The sequence below is a fragment of the Ruditapes philippinarum genome, unplaced genomic scaffold (genome assembly GCF_026571515.1).
Source record: "Ruditapes philippinarum isolate M1 unplaced genomic scaffold, ASM2657151v2 ctg1297_1_1_1_1, whole genome shotgun sequence".
Taxonomy (NCBI): Eukaryota; Metazoa; Mollusca; class Bivalvia; order Venerida; family Veneridae; genus Ruditapes; species Ruditapes philippinarum.
In genome coordinates, this window is record NW_026863527.1 from 156,344 (window position 1) to 176,701 (window position 20,358).

At 33.7% G+C, this 20,358-nt stretch overlaps 1 protein-coding gene across 9 annotated transcripts in view; it reads left to right on the plus strand.

The window, feature by feature from the left end:
• The first annotated feature begins 18,454 nt into the window (after positions 1-18,454).
• LOC132722318 (uncharacterized) overlaps positions 18,455-20,358 on the plus strand; it is a 41,166-nt gene continuing 39,262 nt past the window's right edge. For 3 of the 9 annotated variants that reach the window (XM_060706794.1, XM_060706795.1, XM_060706796.1), the window contains exon 1: positions 18,939-19,096. The gene's annotated coding sequence lies outside the window, so the exon portion shown is untranslated. Of the gene's footprint in view, positions 18,838-18,930; positions 19,097-20,358 lie in introns of those variants that run through there. The other 6 variants (XM_060706789.1, XM_060706791.1, XM_060706790.1 and 3 more) reach the window with 5 other exon arrangements.

Below are 20,358 nucleotides of genomic sequence, written 5' to 3' on the forward strand. Positions count from 1 at the left end.
CTCGGGGACATTATAGTTATATTCTGTCACATCCAAAATTCTTCTTATGCGTCAAAACATTCGTTGTTATGAAATGTACGTCTTTAATTGCGCCCTTTTATCACAACGAGTAGCCAGACAGTAATTTCAAATATTTAAAAAACATCAATTGCGTAAAAAGCTCCTAGAACTTCTATTTGCAGAGTGTTTCCCCGCCCGAGGCTCTTTTAATTCTATTCGTTTACCATTAACGTGTATAGCTCCACATGAATTATAATGTTTCCCTGTCCGAGGCTCTTTAAGAATTCGTTTACCATTAACGTTTACAGCTCCACATGGATTATGATTCCCTGTCTAAGGCTCTTTAATGATTCGTTTACCATTAACGTTTATCTCTCCACATGGATTGTATGTATATAATGTTTCCGCGCCCGAAGCTCTTTAATACTTCGTTTACCATTAATGTTTATAGCTCCACATGGATTGTATATAATGTTCCCCGTCCGAAGGTCTTTAACATTTCGTTTACCATTAACGTTTATGCCTTCACACGGATTGTATATAATGTTTCCTAGTCCGAGGCTCTTTAATTATTCATTTACCATTAACATTTATCTCTCCACACGGATTGTATATAATGCTCTCCGTCCTATTCGTTAACCATTAAGTTTATAGCTCCACATGGATTGTATATAATGTTCCCCGTCCAAAGCTCTTTAATAATTCGTTTACAATAAGCGTTTATACATTCACATGAATTGTATATAATGTTTCCCCGTCCGAAGCTCTTTAATTATTCGTTTACCATTAAGTTTATAGCTCCACATGGATTGTATATAATGTTCCCCGTCCAAAGCTCTTTAATAATTCGTTTACCATAAGCGTTTATACCTTCGCATGAATTGTATATATTGTTTCCCCGTCCGAAGCTCTTTAATTATTCGTTTACCATTAAGTTTATACCTCCACATGGATTGTATATAATGTTCCCCGTCCAAAGCTCTTTAATAATTCGTTTACCATAAGCGTTTATACCTTCGCATGAATTGTATATAATGTTTCCCCGTCCGAAGCTCTTTAATTATTCGTTTACCATTAAGTTTATAGCTCCACATGGATTTTATATAATGTGCCCCGTCCAAAGCTCTTTTATAATTCGTTTATCATTAGAGTTTATATCATCACATGGATTGTATATAATGTTTCCCCATCGGAAGCTCTTTTAAATTGTTTACCATTAACGTTTATCCCTTGACATGGATTGTATGTAATGTTTCCCCGTCCGAAGCTCTTTAATAATTGTTTACCGTTCAGTTTATACCTCCACATGGATTGTATATAATGTTTCCCCGTCCGAAGCTCTTTAATTATTGTTTACCATTAAGTTTATAGCTCCACATGGATTGTATATAATGTTTCCCCGCCCAAAGCTCTTTAATAATTGTTTACCGTTCAGTTTATACCTCCACATGGATTGTATATAATGTTTCCCCGTCCGAAGCTCTTTAATTATTGTTTACCATTAAGTTTATAGCTCCACATGGATTGTATATAATGTTTCCCCGCCCAAAGCTCTTTAATAATTGTTTACCGTTCAGTTTATACCTCCACATGGATTGTATATAATGTTTCCCCGTCCGAAGCTCTTTAATAATTCGTTAACCATTAAGTTTATAGCTCCACATGGATTGTATATAATATGTTTCCCCGTCTAAGGCTCTTTAATAATTCGTTTACTATTAAGTTTATAGCTCCACGTGGATTGTATGTAATGTTTCCCCGCCCAAAGCTCTTTAATAATTGTTTACCATTAAGTTTATACCTCCACATGGCTTGTATATAATGTTTCCCCGTCTGAAGCTCTTTAATAATTCGTTAACCATTAAGTTTATAGCTCCACATGGATTGTATATAATGTTTCACCGTCCGAAGCTCTTTAATAATTTTTTACCATTAAGTTTATACCTCCACATGGATTGTATGTAATGTTTCCCAGCCCAAAGCTCTTTAATAATTCGCTTACCATTACAGTTTATATCATCAAATGGATTGTATATAAGTGTCCCCGTCCGAAGCTCTTTAATAATTGTTTACCATTAACGTTTATGCCGTCACGTGGATTTTATATAATGTTTCCCCGTCCGAAGCTCTTTAATAATTGTTTACCATTAAGTTTATAGCTCCACATGGATTGTATATAATGTTTCCCCGTCCGAAGCTCTTTAACAATTGTTTACCATTAACGTTTATGCCTTCACATGGATTTTATATAATGTTTCCCCGTCTGAAGCTCTTTAATAATTCGTTTACCATTAACGTTTATAGCTCCACATGGATGTACAGAGTGTTTCCCCGTCCGAGGCTCTTTAATAATTCGTTTACCATTAACGTTTATAGCTTCACATGGATTATAATGTTTCCCCGTCCGAGGCTCTTTAATAATTCGTTTACCATTAACGTTTATAGCTTCACATGGATTATAATGTTTCCCCGTCAGAGGCTCTTTAATAATTCGTTTACCATTAACGTTTATAGCTTCACATGGATTATAATGTTTCCCCGGCAGAGGCGCTTTAATAATTCGTTTACCATTAACGTTTATAGCTCCACATGGATATATAATGTTTCCCCGTCCGAAGCTCTTTAATAATTGTTTACCATTAACGTTTATGCCTTCACATGGATTGTATATAATGTTTCCCCGTCCGAAGCTCTTTAATAATTGTTTACCATTAAGTTTATACCTCCACATGGATTGTATGTAATGTTTCCCCGCCCAAAGCTTGTTATGTCCAGGGTATAGATATTATAAGAAACACATTTGATTGTAACTACGTTTATTTAGAAAGCCATGTTATATCTTGACCGGAAGTTCAGTACTCTTTTTACCCATCATGCAATATAGTTATAAATAGCAGACTACAGTAATGAAGGATATTACATCCCTCCTCTTCTTGGATTGAAACATCATCTTATATAAATTTCCGAAATATTTTTGCTCCATTCATATCATGAATTAGTTCATCTATCGTCGGCATTTGATGTCTTTCCCTTTCTATGGCTTTATTGGCCTCTCTCATATCAACACAGAGTCTAACATCGCCATTTTGTTTAGGAGGTGTGACAATTGGTGAAACCCAAGGTGTAGGCTCATTTATAACTTCTTCAATAATATCATTTTCTAACAAGGTTTTAATTTCTTTTTCTACTTTTTCTCTCAAATGAAATGGTGTTCTTCTATTTCTTTGTGCTACAGGTTTCACATTTGGATTGATGTGCAATTTCACGGTTTTGTGTTTTAGTTTTCCAATACCTTTATAAATTCCAGGGTATTTATCCTCAATCTTTGTTTTCAAGGAGATGTTCTGTGTAATCTTGACTAATTCCATTTCACATGATGTATCATAGCCGATTAAAACTCCATAATTTCCTTTCACCAGATAAAATTTTGCTACGGTTATTTTCTCATTCTTTTCAACAGATAAATTCATATACCCTTTTACTGGAAGCGGATTTCCTCCTCCGTAAGGCAAAAGTTTTGGTAAATATTTTCGTTGAATTTTAGGTTTTCCAATGTAATTATAAGTCCTTTCATCTATAATGTTAACACTTGAACCTGTATCAATCGTTGCTGTTATTTTCTTTTCATTCACTGTTATTTTTGTTTGAGGCGTTTTCCTTTTGTTTTCTTTTGCGACACTTTTAACAGTTATGTTATAGAGGAATTCTTCCTCTGAATTGGACTGTAAATCCTCTTCACGGCTTACTTCGTTTACTTTGCCTCGTTTTGATTTCTGACAGCACCGCGCAAAATGGCCAACTGTTGAGCATGTGTTGCAGGTTTTCCCTTTTGCTGGACAAGGGGTACCTCTGTGGGGAAATTCATATCCGCAATTCCTGCATTTATTGGTTGGCAACGCGCGCCGATAATTCCCGCGCTGATACGATTGGCCAGTCTCCCGAAAATTCCCACGGTTCTGCGAGTTAAATCCACGTCGTGCAGCCGTTCTCCCACGTGTTGTTCCACCTCGCCCTCTTTGTGCGTAATTTGATACTTTCCTTACTAAGTTTTGGTCATTTTTCTCCATTGCTTTGGCGTGTTGGTCACTTTGTTCAAGCATCCTACCCATAGTTAAAATAGCATCCAGTTTTTTGTCAGGTTCACGTAAAGCCCTACGACGTAACTGGTTAGATTTCCCGTGTTGTATAACTTGCTGCAATATTTCGCCATCAATATCTGTAAACCCACAGGTTTTAGCAAGTGTCCGCAATTCCGTGACATATTCGTCAAGGGATTGTTCTTCTGACTGTTTATATGTTCGAAAATTGTATATCTCTATTTGGATGTTCTTCTGTGGCGAAAAATAGTCCCCAAGCACTTTCTTTGTTGCGTCATATGTTTCTTCCGTCTCTTTCTTCTCAACGTCATAAATATCATAAACCTTTTCACCGGCGTAGTGTAATAATAAAGCTCTTTTTTGGTCATCATCGTCCACTAACATTCCCTTGAATAAATTCTCTAAACGACCAATCCATTTTTCCCACCGTGCTCCTGAATTTGTTTTGTCCGTCTCAAGATCGAAACTTGGAAAATGTGGCAAGTTGTTCATTTTTTTTATTAGTTTACTTCGTTATCCATCCATAAACTAGTAAAATTCTTATATCCAGATAATTCTTAAACGGTTAATCACATATCTTGATATCCTCGTCGCCAGATGTTATGTCCAGGGTATAGATATTATAAGAAACACATTTGATTGTAACTACGTTTATTTAGAAAGCCATGTTATATCTTGACCGGAAGTTCAGTACTCTTTTTACCCATCATGCAATATAGTTATAAATAGCAGACTACAGTAATGAAGGATATTACAAAGCTCTTTAATAATTCGTTTACCATTAAGTTTATACCTCCACGTGGATTGTATGTAATGTTTCCCCGCCCAAAGCTCTTTAATAATTCGTTTACCATTAACGTTTATCCTTTGACATGGATTGTATATAATGTTTTCCCGTCCGAAGCTCTTTAATAATTGTTTACCATTAAGTTTATACCTCCTCATGGATTGTATCTTTTTCATATTACATGTACTTCAACCGTGACTTAAAAAGTTTGTATCAAAAAAAAAATGTCAATTTATGAACATGTAGCACAATATCATGCAAGTATTTGTTAGCTTATGACATGGTGCTTTGAGAAAACATTTGACATTTTGACGTAAAACGAATATATTTTCATCAATTGAGAGACAGTAAATTGTATATCAATTCAACAAATCATAAAATGATAAAAGGTGAAGGGAAATTGTGTGAAATTGTTAACTTTAATTAAAAAAGTATTCAACAGGTGAAAATGAGAAAGAGTAAACAATTCCAAGAGTTTTATACGAATTATTTATTTCTATTGTAAGAGTAATAATTTCAAAAATGCTTTTCTTTTTTACATCTATAAAGTACTGTTTGCTCATTTTCTAATTTAATTTCAATTTAACAGCATCCGTAACCTGAAATGAAACATGAAGGACTATTTTTATTCACACGTTTGAAACAACATAAAATGTTATATGGTTTTCAACTTGCACGTTCTTCTACTATTACTATTTATTGTAAGCAGAAATGACCAACATATTAAAATGATCATTAAAGACAATTGCAACATTAGATTATTATTCTACAATAAAGTTTTTTTACCGTTTACAGTTTTTTTACTCAATATTGTGAATTATAATAAGAGGACGGTTACCTAAGCTAGACTGTTTACAGTTGCAAGTTTTCCTTCTTGTAGTCACTGCATAGAAACATTGCATACAGTTCATTTTCCCCAAGAACCTGAAAAATTCCACATATTAATTAAACGTCCCTTTTGTCATCCTAAACTATAAAGGTATCAAAATACACAATAATAATAAATTAAGTATAAACATCATGTTTACAAATTTACTTTGATAACTTGTTGTTCCCAGTATTTACGCATGCCAAACGAACTTTATATTCCAATTTAGAAACAAATACAGGGTTTAGCAATAAATTCGCATGGCTTTGTGCTACATACCTTATTATCCGACTCGTTTGTAATTTCACCCTCAATGTGATTTGTCAGACCTTTTGGTGTGTTGTCAATGGTGATTGCCTCACACCCTTTAGAAATATACAAAGGTTAATAATAAGCCCAATATTTATTGAAAAAAGGACAATACAATAGTATGCTTTAAATCTATTAATTCAAAACACATTTTCTACTTAGCGCGTTGCTATAAAATTGTCATTCAGTTTTGTTGTTGTTGTTTTAAGATTATTCACAGACCATATTAAATCATATTTTCAATGTTGCACGAAAAAAATAATTCATGTGACGTTTCTCGTGCGAATGTCGGGTGAAAAACAGCTATTTTTCTATAATATGTATTATGATATCGTATTAATGAATACAAAACTTGTATGGTGTAGATTTAACTTCATGTTTTAATTTACACCGCAATTTTGTGAATAATACATACCATTCATTCCTGGTTTCCTTGAACCGTTTTGTGAGCGATTATTTGCAGCTAATCTTGCTCGTATTTCGGCCTCCAATGGTGAATGTGACACTCGGTTTTTCTTGTGTTTTCCTACGTATGCTCCCATTGTGTATGATTTGTTTTCTCCAAAAAGCTTTACCGTTGAAGCAATATCTATCCTTGAACGTAACTTTTTCTACGTCAGTAACGTGGTGACAGCGTTTATTTAACGCATCTTTGACGTCATTACTTTTAAGCCAATAGGATTTCACCAATCATTTATGACAAGTGCATACAAAATTAGCATGGAAAATCGCATTTTGTCATTTTGCGTAGTACTTAGTTCAAAAGCAATAATCTTTAAGGCACTCCTCTGAAATTTCTTGACATAACAAGATTGGAAATATTTTTTTTCTGTGTGTCATGCAAAATTTCAAATGTGACCTTGACCTTTAATTGACCTTGAGCATCAAGGTAAAAATATGAAATTTGAATTTTATGCTGCAAAAATGTTTTGTATGAGTTCTTTCTTACTATCATAATTATTCTTCTTCTCTGTTAGACTTCAGTAATAAACAAGAGCTGTCACGCAAGTGACGAATGCCCCCGAAAAGGTTTAGAGAATGAAAGTAACTAATTGCTTAAGAGAATGACTTCCTTCAAAAAAGTGTGACCTTGACCTTGAAAGTAGGGACCGGGGTCTTGAACGCGACATGTCGTCTTAATGTGGTTGACATTTATGCATAGTTATTTTAAAATTCTTCAGTGCATGAAAAAGTTACAGTCCGGACACGAATGTGTGTATCTTTAAACTCTAATTCCGATAAAGTGAACTTCAAAATGACAATGTGACCTTGACCTTTAAGGTAGGTACGTGATTCTTGGACGCGACACATCGTCTTGGTGTGGTAGACATTTATGCCAAGTTATTCTAAAATCCTTCGATGCATGACAAAATTACAGTCCGGACACAAGTTTGTGTACCTATAAACTCTTACTGTGATAAAGTGAAACTTCAAAATATCAGTGTGACCTTGACCTTTGAAGTAGGGGCGTGATTCTTGGACGCGACACATTGTCTTAATGTTGTAGACAATTATGCCAAGTCTTAGTAAATCCTTTGATGCATGACAAAGTAACAACCTGGGCACAATTGTGTGTACCTATTAACTCTTATTGTGATAATGTGAAACTTCAAAATGTGTGACTGACCTTTGAGGTAGGGACGTGTTTCGTGGATGCGATACATTGTCTTGATGCGGTAGACATTTGTTCCTAGCTATTTCAAAATCCCTCAATGTTTGACAAAGTTACAGTCCGGACACGAATGAAGTGAGGACGCACAGACAGACAGACGGTGCGATTTTAATATGCCTCCCTTGGGGGCATAAATAGTAGACCGTGGCCCCAGCTTGGCGGTGGCTCTTTGATGATGTGTACAAACCTTGGCTTTGAGGTTATGGAAATGTGTCTTGCACACAACAAATTGTGTACATATGGCGGACATTTGTACAAATTCCAATAGAAATGTTTTAGCCATTTTGACCAAAAGAAATGCGAATTGTCATTACTTATCCTAGTAGTATTCTAGGACTGATTGAATTAAGAGAATCGAAAAACTTTTAAAAACGACAGATTGACTGCCGTTTTTTGCTATTTTGATTTATTATAATCATTTATCAAGGTTGAATGGTACCATAAAATCAGAATGCAGTCCAGAAAGTTTGGCATGAAAATCTCATTATGCATGCAGAAGTTATAGAGCGGACACAAACCCAAGCTGTGACAAAACACAAGTTCAGTCCCTTGCTGCGACTCTGACCTAGAGACATGTTTCATAAAACGGTCGTACGACGTTGTCGCAGACATACGACACCGACAATAAAATGTCGTAGTTTACCACACGTTGATAAAACGGCCCCCAGATCTTCAGCGCCTTACAGTCTCTTTATGGTAATCAAGCATACAAGTTTCACTCGAAATCAAATTATGCATGAAGAAGCTATAGACAGACACAAACTGAACAGCACTTGATACTATATAACACTTTGCCGTGACCTTGACCTTTGAGCTGGTTAAGGTGGCCTTATGTGCGTGCATAAGTTATGACTCTGACACAAACTCCGACAGCACTACAGACTACATGAAAAAAACGCAAAGTCCAATACCGTGCTGTGACCTGGGCCATCCTCTATGTATACAAAGTTATTTTAACATAAACTTGAACACCATACACAAATAAGGGTAACACAATATTTCTGGGCAGAGGCATAAATCACATGAAAGAACATCAAATTAAATAAGATACAGTGAAATAATTGTCTTATACTATTGAATTTTTTCTTGTCTTAGACCCAGTGACAAAAGTTGGGAGCTTATTGAACTGTATGTATATCTCAACCTATAAATCATCATCATGTTTGAACCAGGCAATTATAGAGCCAGGCCATCTCCTGCCCTCTGACCAGGCTTGAAATTGTTAGTGGATAAATTTTGTATTTTGACATTGAATTGACCTTAAACTTTGAACAGACTCTTTCAACATCAAAACGGGTCTAAACCAATACAGAAATGAACTCAGTTCAATGTTTGGTAGAACAGAAAATGGCAAATAAGATTTATATTTTTAAAAGAAATTGTGAACTCTCTTTTTATATATATTTATGAACTCTGGCCTGTCTTGAGCACCCAATTAGTATATAATTGTTGATATGGCCATAATAGGCAAAGTAAAAAATGACAACTTAATTTTTATTATCATATTTTTATTTTAAGGTTTTATTTTATTCTCATTTCATTGTTGTAGAAAAATAATCTAAAGTCACAAGAAAAACTCAATATTAGGTAATGTTTCACATTGCCTGCAAAAAATCACCTCAACTTTCATCACATTTTCATTAAATTAAAGTACATTTTCACACTAGCACATTTGTGTTAAATATTTGTCTTTAAAAAACAAACAAAAACAACTGAGCACATTTTTTGGTAGCGAAAAATAGTTTCATGTTACAAAATTTCAGGCAACATAACAAATGAACTGTATCCAAAAAGACTTTAATATTTACTTCATAAAACAGTACCTGTAAAAATGAACACATGCATTGTAAGTGTAACTAACAGATTGACCAAAAAAAAAAAGAGAGGGAAAATTGTAAAAATACATGAATTTGCTGCAATGTAACCTGCTTGACAAATAACCCAAAATTACAGGGATCGCCAGGCTGTCTTAAAGATTCCCTTTTATTTTCCTGTTAAATTCATCTATATACTTTAGGTGGGTTTTACTACACACAGAAAACCATAAAAATCACATGGTGATTTTCTAACTTTCAATAAGGAAGATAGGTCATGTAAAGCAATAGGTCAAATGAATGATAATAAATACATTAAGAATGTTGAATATTTAGACATGGGTATCCTATATAACAAGTATAGCCTGTGTCATCCTAAAATGTCTATATCTTCTTCCATTATAGTATCAGAAACAGCCAGTCTTTCCTCCTTCACAAATAGACCACTCCTTCTCTCTTTTAACTTCTGTCTGTATTCCTTCTGTACTCTCTGCTTTGGAACTTTTGGTTTTCTGTCTTGACTTTTATTTTTCTGCTTGCAAAGAAACAGGAAAGTGTAATAATACAAGTTTTGATATGGTACCATACTTCAAAGCATTTTAAGCCTTTATAAATGAAAATAGTGATAAAATGTTCAAAAGTGCAGGGAAATTTGAACAGAAGGGTCATAATTTATAAAACATTAATTTTGAAGAAGCTGATTAGAAAATGGTTTTGATAAATACCTTAACATTTTGGCCTTTTAGTTTCTAAATAGGTTTAAAGTAAGTGCTTTATCTGTCTAGTTTTTGTGACAATAGAAACCTTGTGGTCAATTTTGACTACAGTAGTATTATGATTTATCTAATGTTGATGGTAATAATAATAGCTAAAATATTTGTTCATAAAGCTAAACAAAGTCAACAACAACAACATATGTCAATAAATATGAACATTTGTCAGATCCAATGTTTGCCATGAATAACAAAGGAAAAGATCAAAGGTTATCCTGTCCATTGTTTCTGGCAATTACTATTGCATTCGTACGAACCGTCAGAGATAAGACTTAGTAAACCTTTGACAGCAGATAAAAATGCTTTATAACATGAGCAAAAAGAAAACAGAGTACAAAGTGGCACTTTAACATTAATGTAAAATGGAATATACATGACTTGTATAGATCATAAGAGGACCATGATGGCCCTGCATCACTCACAAGACATGTTGGAAAATATTGAAAAATAGAATTTTTTACCATAAAGTAACCAAGTTGGTTGACAATCCTTCCATTGTTTTCTCTCTCTAGTTTCAGCTTTAAGCCTAAGGTCTTAAACAAGAGCTGTCGGTAGGACAGCAACGCTCGACTATTCTTAGTGCTTGATAGTAAAAAAAAATGCTTGATACAGTTACCTCCTCCTGTTTACATGTTGGGGTCATGATGGTGAACAAGTGTGCAAAGTTTCAAAGCCATATGTCAATGGACTTTGAAAATATTTGAAGTATTACAAAAACTTTAAAGTAAATTCGAAGTCGAAAAAGGGGCATAATTCTGTCAAAATGCTTGATAGAGTTACCTCCTCCTGTCTACAGGTTGGGGTCATGATGGTGAACAAGTGTGCAAAGTTTCAAAGCCATATGTCAATGGACTTTGAAAATATTTGAACTATTACAAAAACTTTAACGTAAATTCTAAGTCGAACAAGAGGGCCATGATGGCCCTGAGGTCGCTCACCTGTATATAGGCCCCCCACCCCCCCAAAGTTGCAGAACCAATTTAACCCAAGGGCTTTTATTTGCACAAACTTGGTAGACACCCATAAGAAGATGTTTCATGCTAAACATTTAAGCTCTAGCTCATTGGGCTTTTTAAAAGAAGATTTTTTTAAAGTTTTTACTATACACATATAGTTAAAAAACAATGACACCCTGGGGCCGGGCCAGTTTTGACCCCAGGGCTTTTATTTGAACAAACTTTGTAGACACTTACAAGAAGATGTTTCATGCTTAATATCTAAACTCTAGCTATTTGGGTTATTTCAAAGAAGATTTAAAGTTTTTGCTAAAACACATATAAAGAAAATCAATGACCCCCGGGGCGGGGCCAATTTTGACCCCTGGGCTTGTATTTGAACAAACTTGGTAGACACCTATTAGAACATGTTTGATGCTCAATATCTTAGCCATAGCTCTTTGAGTTCTGTAAAAGAAGATTTTTTAAGTTTTTACTATATGCATATATAGGGAAAATCAATGACCCCCCCCGGGCGGGGCCAATTTTCACCCCAGGGCTTTTATTTGAACAAACTTGGTAGACACCCATTAGAACATGTTTCATGCTAAATATGTTAGCTCTAGCTCTTTGGGTTCTTTAAAAGAAGATTTTATAAGTTTTTACTATATGCATATAGGGAAAATCAATGACCCCCCGGGGCGGGGCCAATTTTGACCCCAGGGCTTTTATTTGAACAAACTTGGTAGACACACACTAGAAGATGTTTCATGCCAAATATCTAAGCTCTAGCTCTTTGAGTTCTTTAAAAGAAGATTTTTTAAGTTTTTACTATATACATATAGGGAAAAATCAATGACCCCGGGGCGGGGCCAATTTTCACCCTAGGGCTTTTATTTGAACAAACTTGGTAGACACCCATTAGAACATGTTTCATGCTAAATATCTTAGCTCTAGCTCTTTGGGTTCTTTTTAAAAAGAAGATTTTTTTAAGTTTTTACTATATGCATATAGGGAAAATCAATGACCCCCGGGGCTGGGCCAATTTTGACCCCAGGGCTTTTATTTGAACAAACTTGGTAGACACTCACTAGAAGATGTTTCATGCCAAATAATCTAAGCTCTAGCTCTTTGAGTTCTTTAAAAGAAGATTTTTTAAGTTTTTACTATATGCATATAGGGAAAATCAATGACCCCCGGGGCAGGGCCAATTTTTCAACCCCAGGGCTTTATTTGAACAAACTTGGTAGAACACCCATTAGAACTTTTTTCCAATGCAAAATACCTTAGCTCTAGCTTTTTTGGGTTTCTTAAAAAAAAATTTTTTTAATTTTTTAAACTTTTGAATATGGGGAAAAACAATGACCCCCCGGGGGGGGGCCCAATTTTCCCCGGGGCTTTTTTTTAAAAACAAATTTGGTAGACACTCACTAAAAAGATTTTTCATCCCAAATATCTAAGCCTAGCTCTTAGGGTTTTTTTAAAAAGAAATTTTTAAAAAGTTTTTCTTTGGGTTGCCTTTGGAAACCCAAATTTTTTTGGCAGGGAATTAAAATTCTTTAAACCCAATTTTTAAAGGGTGCCACCAAAGGAAAAAATTCCCTGTGAATTTTGGGATAAAATTGGCTTAGGGGTTTTATAAAGGAAATGTCAAAAAGTAAAATTTTTCCCGGGGGACAGGGAGGGACGGACCCCCCGGCCAAAAACCCCCCAAAAAGCTCCCCCTTTCACTTTGTGACAGGTGAGCTAAAAAGGGGCATAATTCTGTCAAAATGCTTGATAGAGTTACCCTCTTCCTGTCTACAGGTTGGGGTCATGATGCGTGAACAAGTGTGCAAAGTTTCAAAGCCATATGTCAATGGACTTTTGAAAATATTTGAACTATTACAAAAAACTTTAACAATAAGTGGTTATGCCGACGCAGACGCCGACGCTCGGGTGACTACAATAGCTCTACTTATTCTTATCGAATAGTCGAGCTAAAAACGGGCAAACAAAACTAAATTCTTTATTGCAAACATGAAAATAGTTTAAGTGGGAAACATCTTTTATAAGAGTCTTGAAGACGGATGGTGTTGTATACCACAGCATGCATCCATCCTTAAATCATACTAGATCTCTACTGGTGGTGAGCTTAAGATTTCCTGATGTAAAGCCAGTTTGTTCCCCAGATCTTTATGATTTATTTAACTTATGTAGAGACCTACTACGGGATCAAAAAAACCTAATATCTAAAGCTCTGGACATTTTATTTATTCAAAAGACGTTACACTTGCCCTATTTCATCTCTTGTAATGTAAAGACTAAGGGCCCAACCAGCTTTTAACAAGGTTATACAAGATATTGACTAACATATAAAAATGCTTGCCTTCATAAAAAACATCCTTGTATAAGAAAATAACATTTTTTTACTCATAGACATTCACAGATTTATCTATATTATTACCTTGTTAGAATTTTTTTTGGCCGAGTGTGACTTACAATTTAAATGATGATTTTTATATCCATTAGACTGAAACACAATGAAAGTTAACTAATACTTGTATCTTTCTCTAATCTTTACATATCTATAGTGTTCAAATCTGAAAACAAAAACAATTCTTTCTCATAAAGTGTATAAAGCCATATATCTACTGTCTGTAATATACAAAATTATTGTCTTAATTTTGAAAAAGAATCATTCCAAAATACCCGAAAGAAATACATTTGTATACTTCTTATTGAGTGAATGCTGCAAAACCATCACTAAACAACTAAAGCCATATTTAATACAGCAGTATAAAACTTTATGGATCTTTTTATTCTGTTTCGTACAATATTCTTGTCAAATATTCAAATAACAGTGACATTCTGTGCTAAGAAATAATATCAATTGATAATATCTACTCCAAAAGTAAAGCATTTGACAGATAATGTAAAAATTTAACAAGTGCAAATATCGTGGCTTATTAGAAAGTTTTTCTCGTGAAGTTTTAGTTACTTCAACACTGTCAAGATCATGTGGCAAATTTTTCAGAGTTTTGACAGTTGGAGAAAGTACTTGGGTATGGATCCTCATTAAATTTTTACAAAGAATATCAGTCCCTTTTTGGAAAACCCAACCTTTGTTTCGCTAAAATTATACCCTGAATGCAAGTCCTGACAGAAATTTTCAAACTGACATCAAATGGAAATTGACTCCGCTTTCAGTGCCCCCAAAACAATGCAGCCCCTGGGGCCCCAAATACAGAACTTTTTTTAATAAAACGGGTCTAAAACAGCATCAGAAATTTTTTAACCTATCAAAAAAATTTCTGCTGTTTGTTTTTTGAAATTTTGCTGAGGGTTTTAAAAAACTTTAAAAAATTTCCACTTTTCTCGGAACCAATTTCCCATTACTGATTGTTAGAGACAATTCATCGACTGTTTTTGCCTTCTGTGACTTCGACATGTGACTCCTGTAACAATATGACAACCTGTATACATATCTTCAATTATTATTGCAACATATAGAAGACAGTTTTATCAAGTTGGGTTCTTGAATATACAAAACAAGAGCTGTCACAGCAAACACCTTGCATCACTTTATTTTAATATCAAGACTGAAACTTTTCATTTTAAGAATTAAATTTCTTAAAAAGACTTTTGAAATTTTTTGTGTGAAAATCATCAGAAGAATTTGAAGTAAGAAAATATTGTAAGTACTGCAACATTAGAATCAAACAGTGTCATGGAAGGAGATAAAGCCAACTTTAAAAATAAACCCTTCAGGAGATTTTTTTTCTTTTGAAAAAAGAAGGCTATAAGCTACAAGCTTATAATTAGCAAGCAAAATTTTAAAAGAAGAAATAGAAAGAAAGAAGAAATATATAAATATTCATAATCCAGCTTTAGTTTATGCAAAATATGACTGAATTTAAAATTTCTAATATCATAACTATATTCTGTTACTTGTAAAAGACTATTCATGCATATTTTGATGCATTATACTCAGAACATGTATGTAATTTCTGAAAATAACAGCTTTTTCACCAAAATTAAAAATTTTAATTTTTTAAATTTTTTTAAATTTTTTAAATAAAAAAAATTTAAAATAACACATAAAAAATTTTTGTTTATAAATAAATAAACCCCTTTTTTTTGAAAAGGCGTTTTTTTCAATCTTCGTGACTGACATTAAAGGGACGGTTTTTATTGTAAACGGTGAATCCCTCGGGCCCCCCATAAAAAATCTGGTGACCAGTTTTTTATCGGGACTGGGTTTAAACTGGAGTACTTCTACTCTTTTTGAAAAAATTTATCATAAATCACCCTTCACACATCTTCCCGACCAATTACTTTTGCATAAATAGACTAAAATTTAAACAAGTTGAAAAATTTTCAGGAAATTTAAATTTTCAGTCTAAAATTAATTACAAAATGTATGAAAAACTAAAAAAGGTTTTACTTTGGTCTTTAAAAAAATAGGGTTTTGGAAAAAATGAGGGAAGATACCTTTTAAAATAGAACAAACTGCCCTTTACAAGGTTCTGAGCAATTACAAAAGTTAAAAAATTTTAAAAACGGTGTTTTTCCCCCAGTTTACCGGAAAAGGGAAACCCCTTTAATTTTTAAGTTAGAATTTAGATCCCCTCATGCATACATTTAATTTTTTAAAAACTTGAAATAAGTTAATAATATTTTTAATTTTAAAAATACAACAATCATTATTCTCAAATTTTTTAATAAAAAACTTATTGGGTTTTGAAGGGGGCCCACCCCAAACAACATGTCATCCCTAAAATAAAATTTGATCCCGATCCACAAATTAACTATTTAAGGAAAAACTGGGGTTTTTTATTTTTGGGGCCTGTTTTTCTAAATAAAGAAAATGAAGCCCCCTTTTGGCCCTTCCCCCAAACCAGTAAAGCTTGCCATTACCATATCATTATTAAACTGACCTTAACAGTGTTGCCCAGTGTGACATAAAAACTAATAAGGGTAACTCTTTATGCACCCCTACAAACCTCTCCCCATTTTATGGCAAACACATAAAGATCCTATTTTTAACTATTTCTCTGTTTACATGGGGCCTACACGAGTTAGTAATTTGCTCAACTCTATAAAGTAAATTTCATTTAAGAAACATACCTATATAACCATTTAGATTTGGATTCGGAGTCCTGCATACAGACAGCTGTTTAGTTCAAAACACAAAAGCAATAGCGCGGCGTCAGCCTCGAGGTACATACTTCATTACCACCTTCGAACTTGTTCTCATGTGTGTTGATCCTGTCATCTGTTCTGTATTACCCTCATTATCTATTTCATATGTACTGAAACATAAAAATCTGGTTGAAACATTTGACTCAAATATTGATTTACAAACAGTCTGGTCTTTGCCCTACTTCTCCCAACCTATGAGAAGGTCTAATTATGAAAATTTCTGTCAGTCAATTTCCTGTCAACTGTCTTTAGTCAAGAAACTATTTATCCATTCGTCAAGTTCATATACAGTCACAATTTCAGATTTTTCAAAAATACTTAAACAATTACTAGTTAACTTTAGTTTCAACAAATACTATATTTATTAATTTTTGTGTGCTTTAAACAATGTGTCCTATAACCCATTCCTTCATAGAGATATGCTAATTGTTGCACTATATTCCCATAGATAAGAAGGTATTTTCCTGCACCATTCCAAGACTGATAAGCCACACAATAAAGAACAATAAAATAATTACACATATGTATTATTTCATAGGCAATTTTGTTCTAATTGATCATTTATGTAAAAGCCTGTATTTATAGAGCATGAAATTCCCTTTATTCTAATATAAAAATCACTTTACTAAAATATGTCGGTTTTTATGAAAATTGCGGGTAAAGTAAAAAGTCAAAATAAAGAAAAAAATAATTTCCTTTGTAAAAAGTCAAGTAAATCAAAATCATCCTCACTTTTCTCTTACTGCTGGAAGCTTAAACCCCCCATTTATAAACATTCAGAAGCACGGGCCCGGGAAAAAGTAAAAAATTTAAAAACCCCAATTATCAATTTTCATCCAGAAAAAATAATACTTTACTTTAAAAGACTGCACCGTTATTTTTTTACATTGCTCCCAAAGCTGCCTTCATTTGACTTACCAATTTTATTATGAACCATTTTGGATTTACAGTAAGAGTTAACTCTGAAAACACAAATTTTAATCATACAAATTTTTTAAAAATAATTTGTTTTTTCATCTGCTTGGATTAAAATTTGGACAACGTTAGAACCAGACTTTCATTAATTTGTAAATCCCCTTTTCACAAATAATTCTTGTGCATTATTTGATAAAACAATTATTTTGATATCATTCTCCCTTAAAATGACAAAAAACTAGAATAGTCTTTAAATTAGAATTTTCAGGGCAAAACATCGATTAAACTGACCTATATCGCTACCTGAGAACTTGTACGACTTATTTTGCAAAAGACAAACAAATAATTCATGAAATTCATCACTCAAAACAATATAAATCCAACATTTTAGGTACAATGTCTGTTATTGAATAAATATACCGTTATTCATAATTGCAAAGCCATGTTTTCAATTAAAAATAGCATTTGGGTCACGGATCACCAAATGTCATGCAAAGGTATCCGAACCTATATTCTCGCTAGTCACATGATAATTTGGGCAGCAATGGCGGTGAATTTTATGAAATGTGAACCCACTGATAAACTTTGAGGCATTATTTCAACAATCTAACGTTCTCTGTTCAAAAATATAGACTGAAGTGTCCCAAGTATATCTATCTACCTGTATTAAAATAGCTTTTGTCCAGATCACGCAAATTTATTGAATTACAGCATGACATAAAAATGTCACAGATCTGGTTGACTTTCGAAATGGGATTGGCATCAGCGAATATGTCTAGCAGTACTATAAAACCTGTTCACTGAAGTCTCTTTAGCTAGTCCAAACACTGTCACTGACTGATACTGCCACCTGTGGCCAGAACTAATTTCTAAATTTGGTCTCTAAAAATGTTAATAGTGCAAGAAGACAAATTCTATCTCTATATTTATCTTCTATTCATATCGGTTAATTTTTAAACAATTCTGAAATTGAATGGCTTTCACTATGAATGCACAAATGACCAGTGCATCATGGTAGATCTAATTGAAGAAAATAGTAGAGTAAATTTTACTACAAATGACTTGTTCACCTTATTCAAACACGTGAGTCACCATTTTGGGTACTTTAAAACAATATTTACCTAGTGAATGGTGCGTCTGACAGCATTGTCTTATAAACGTCGTGAATCTAGATGATATAAATCATAATCATTGTGAGCTGGCAGTGAAATAATGCAAATTCTAAATTAATAAAATAAATGTGGCGTCAACGTGGATCCCATGCGTGCTACGTCATAGATGCCTTGCCTTCCTAAACGCGAATTTGATTGGCTTTTGACTTTGGTACAGTTACAACAAATACTCTGATTGGCCGAAATATCTCTGTATACGGATATCTACGGTGTTTATACAAAAATGCCGGTGAGAAACGATATTACCGAAGTTTCGCTTCAAACGGAATTATTTGAACACCATTGCTATTGAAACATAATCTATAGCCTGTGTAGGTCCTATTTATCATGCTGAAAACAGATGCTCAACCTGCCACTCTCAGTCTTAACAAACAAGCTGCAATATTATGTACAAGTTGATGCCACATGAGTAGTCTCCCTTCGCTTAATTTGCATAAACTTGTTTACAAATGGCGACCAAGTAACGAGAAATTAACGAACGAATAGCAGATATTATTGGTTTTGTCGCCTTTTAAATGTGACACCAATTTATGTTTTACTTAACAATCTGTTGTTTGTTTCCCTTATATGGTATAGTTACATACTTTTCAACATTTATTTTTTATTGTAAAATTTAAATAACATTTTTATGGATTTATCGAAAATTATCTTGGGTAATTGGATTGATATGTACTGTACATGATAGATATAGCAATCTTGCTCAATCAGAATCCAACACATTAGGCGTTATAGCCAGCTCGAAAAGGTTGCCAGAAGGGCCTGCTCTCAAATCGAGCATTACGGTAACGCCAGTACCTGCTAGATTGTGATCGTTTTAAAAACTTTCGTCCGAAGCACTGAATTGACACGTCAATTAATTCAAGATAACGATAAAAACCAAGATATTCTGATTGAAAATGGAAGTGTAGACTTGTGTCCTCCGCATTTATACTTCATAGTACTCCCCGCAGGTACCACGTCCATGCTCATTCTGGTGAAATCAGAAAATGTGTACTTTTACACACTGAACACTACCAACCAACTGTTTCCACCATTAAAGTGGAAGTGGTTCTTTTTGAATTTTAGAAATATTTTCATTTTCAATAAATTTCTGAAAGGAATAAATCGAGCACACCCATGTCAACATAAGAAAAATTTCGTGCGGAGAAAAAATGTTTCAAAAATGCATACAAACATTACAAACTAAATGCATTTAGTAAGTTGTTTAAAGTGAATACCGTGTCTCTTTGTACAAACATCTATACACTCCAGTTATATGACAAACTAGTAACTTTGACCAAAAAAGTGCACAAAGCCACCCCACCCACGCACCCCACCCACTACGTGCTGTTCTAAAAAAAAGTAAAAAGATCGAATTAAAAATTAAATTGAATCATTACAATGCCTTTAAACAAAATGACAACAAGGAGAGAATCTACCACAGCAACATTTGATCATGAAATAAGCTCAAAAAAAGATAAAGAAAGCGATAAGAAAAAGCAGAAAGAGAAAGGTCAACAATCAGAACATTATGAAAATGATTTTGATCAATTTAAATCAGAAATAAAAGAAATGTTTAATGAGTTTGACAAAAAGATTTGTGATAGAATGAATACTCTAGAACAAAAATTTACAAATGTGTTCGACATTTTGAAAAGAGAAATGAGCGAAATGAAAAAAGAGGTGGGTGGGGCTAAACAAGATGTGATAGAAATGAAAAGAAAAATAAATGATTTTGAAACATGCCTAGAATATCAGAGCAAGGAACTGGAAAACAAAAAAATGGAAGATGTGTCTAAGATGAAGAGCATGTCTGAAAAAATTGATGAAATGGACAAAAAATTGCTACTCTT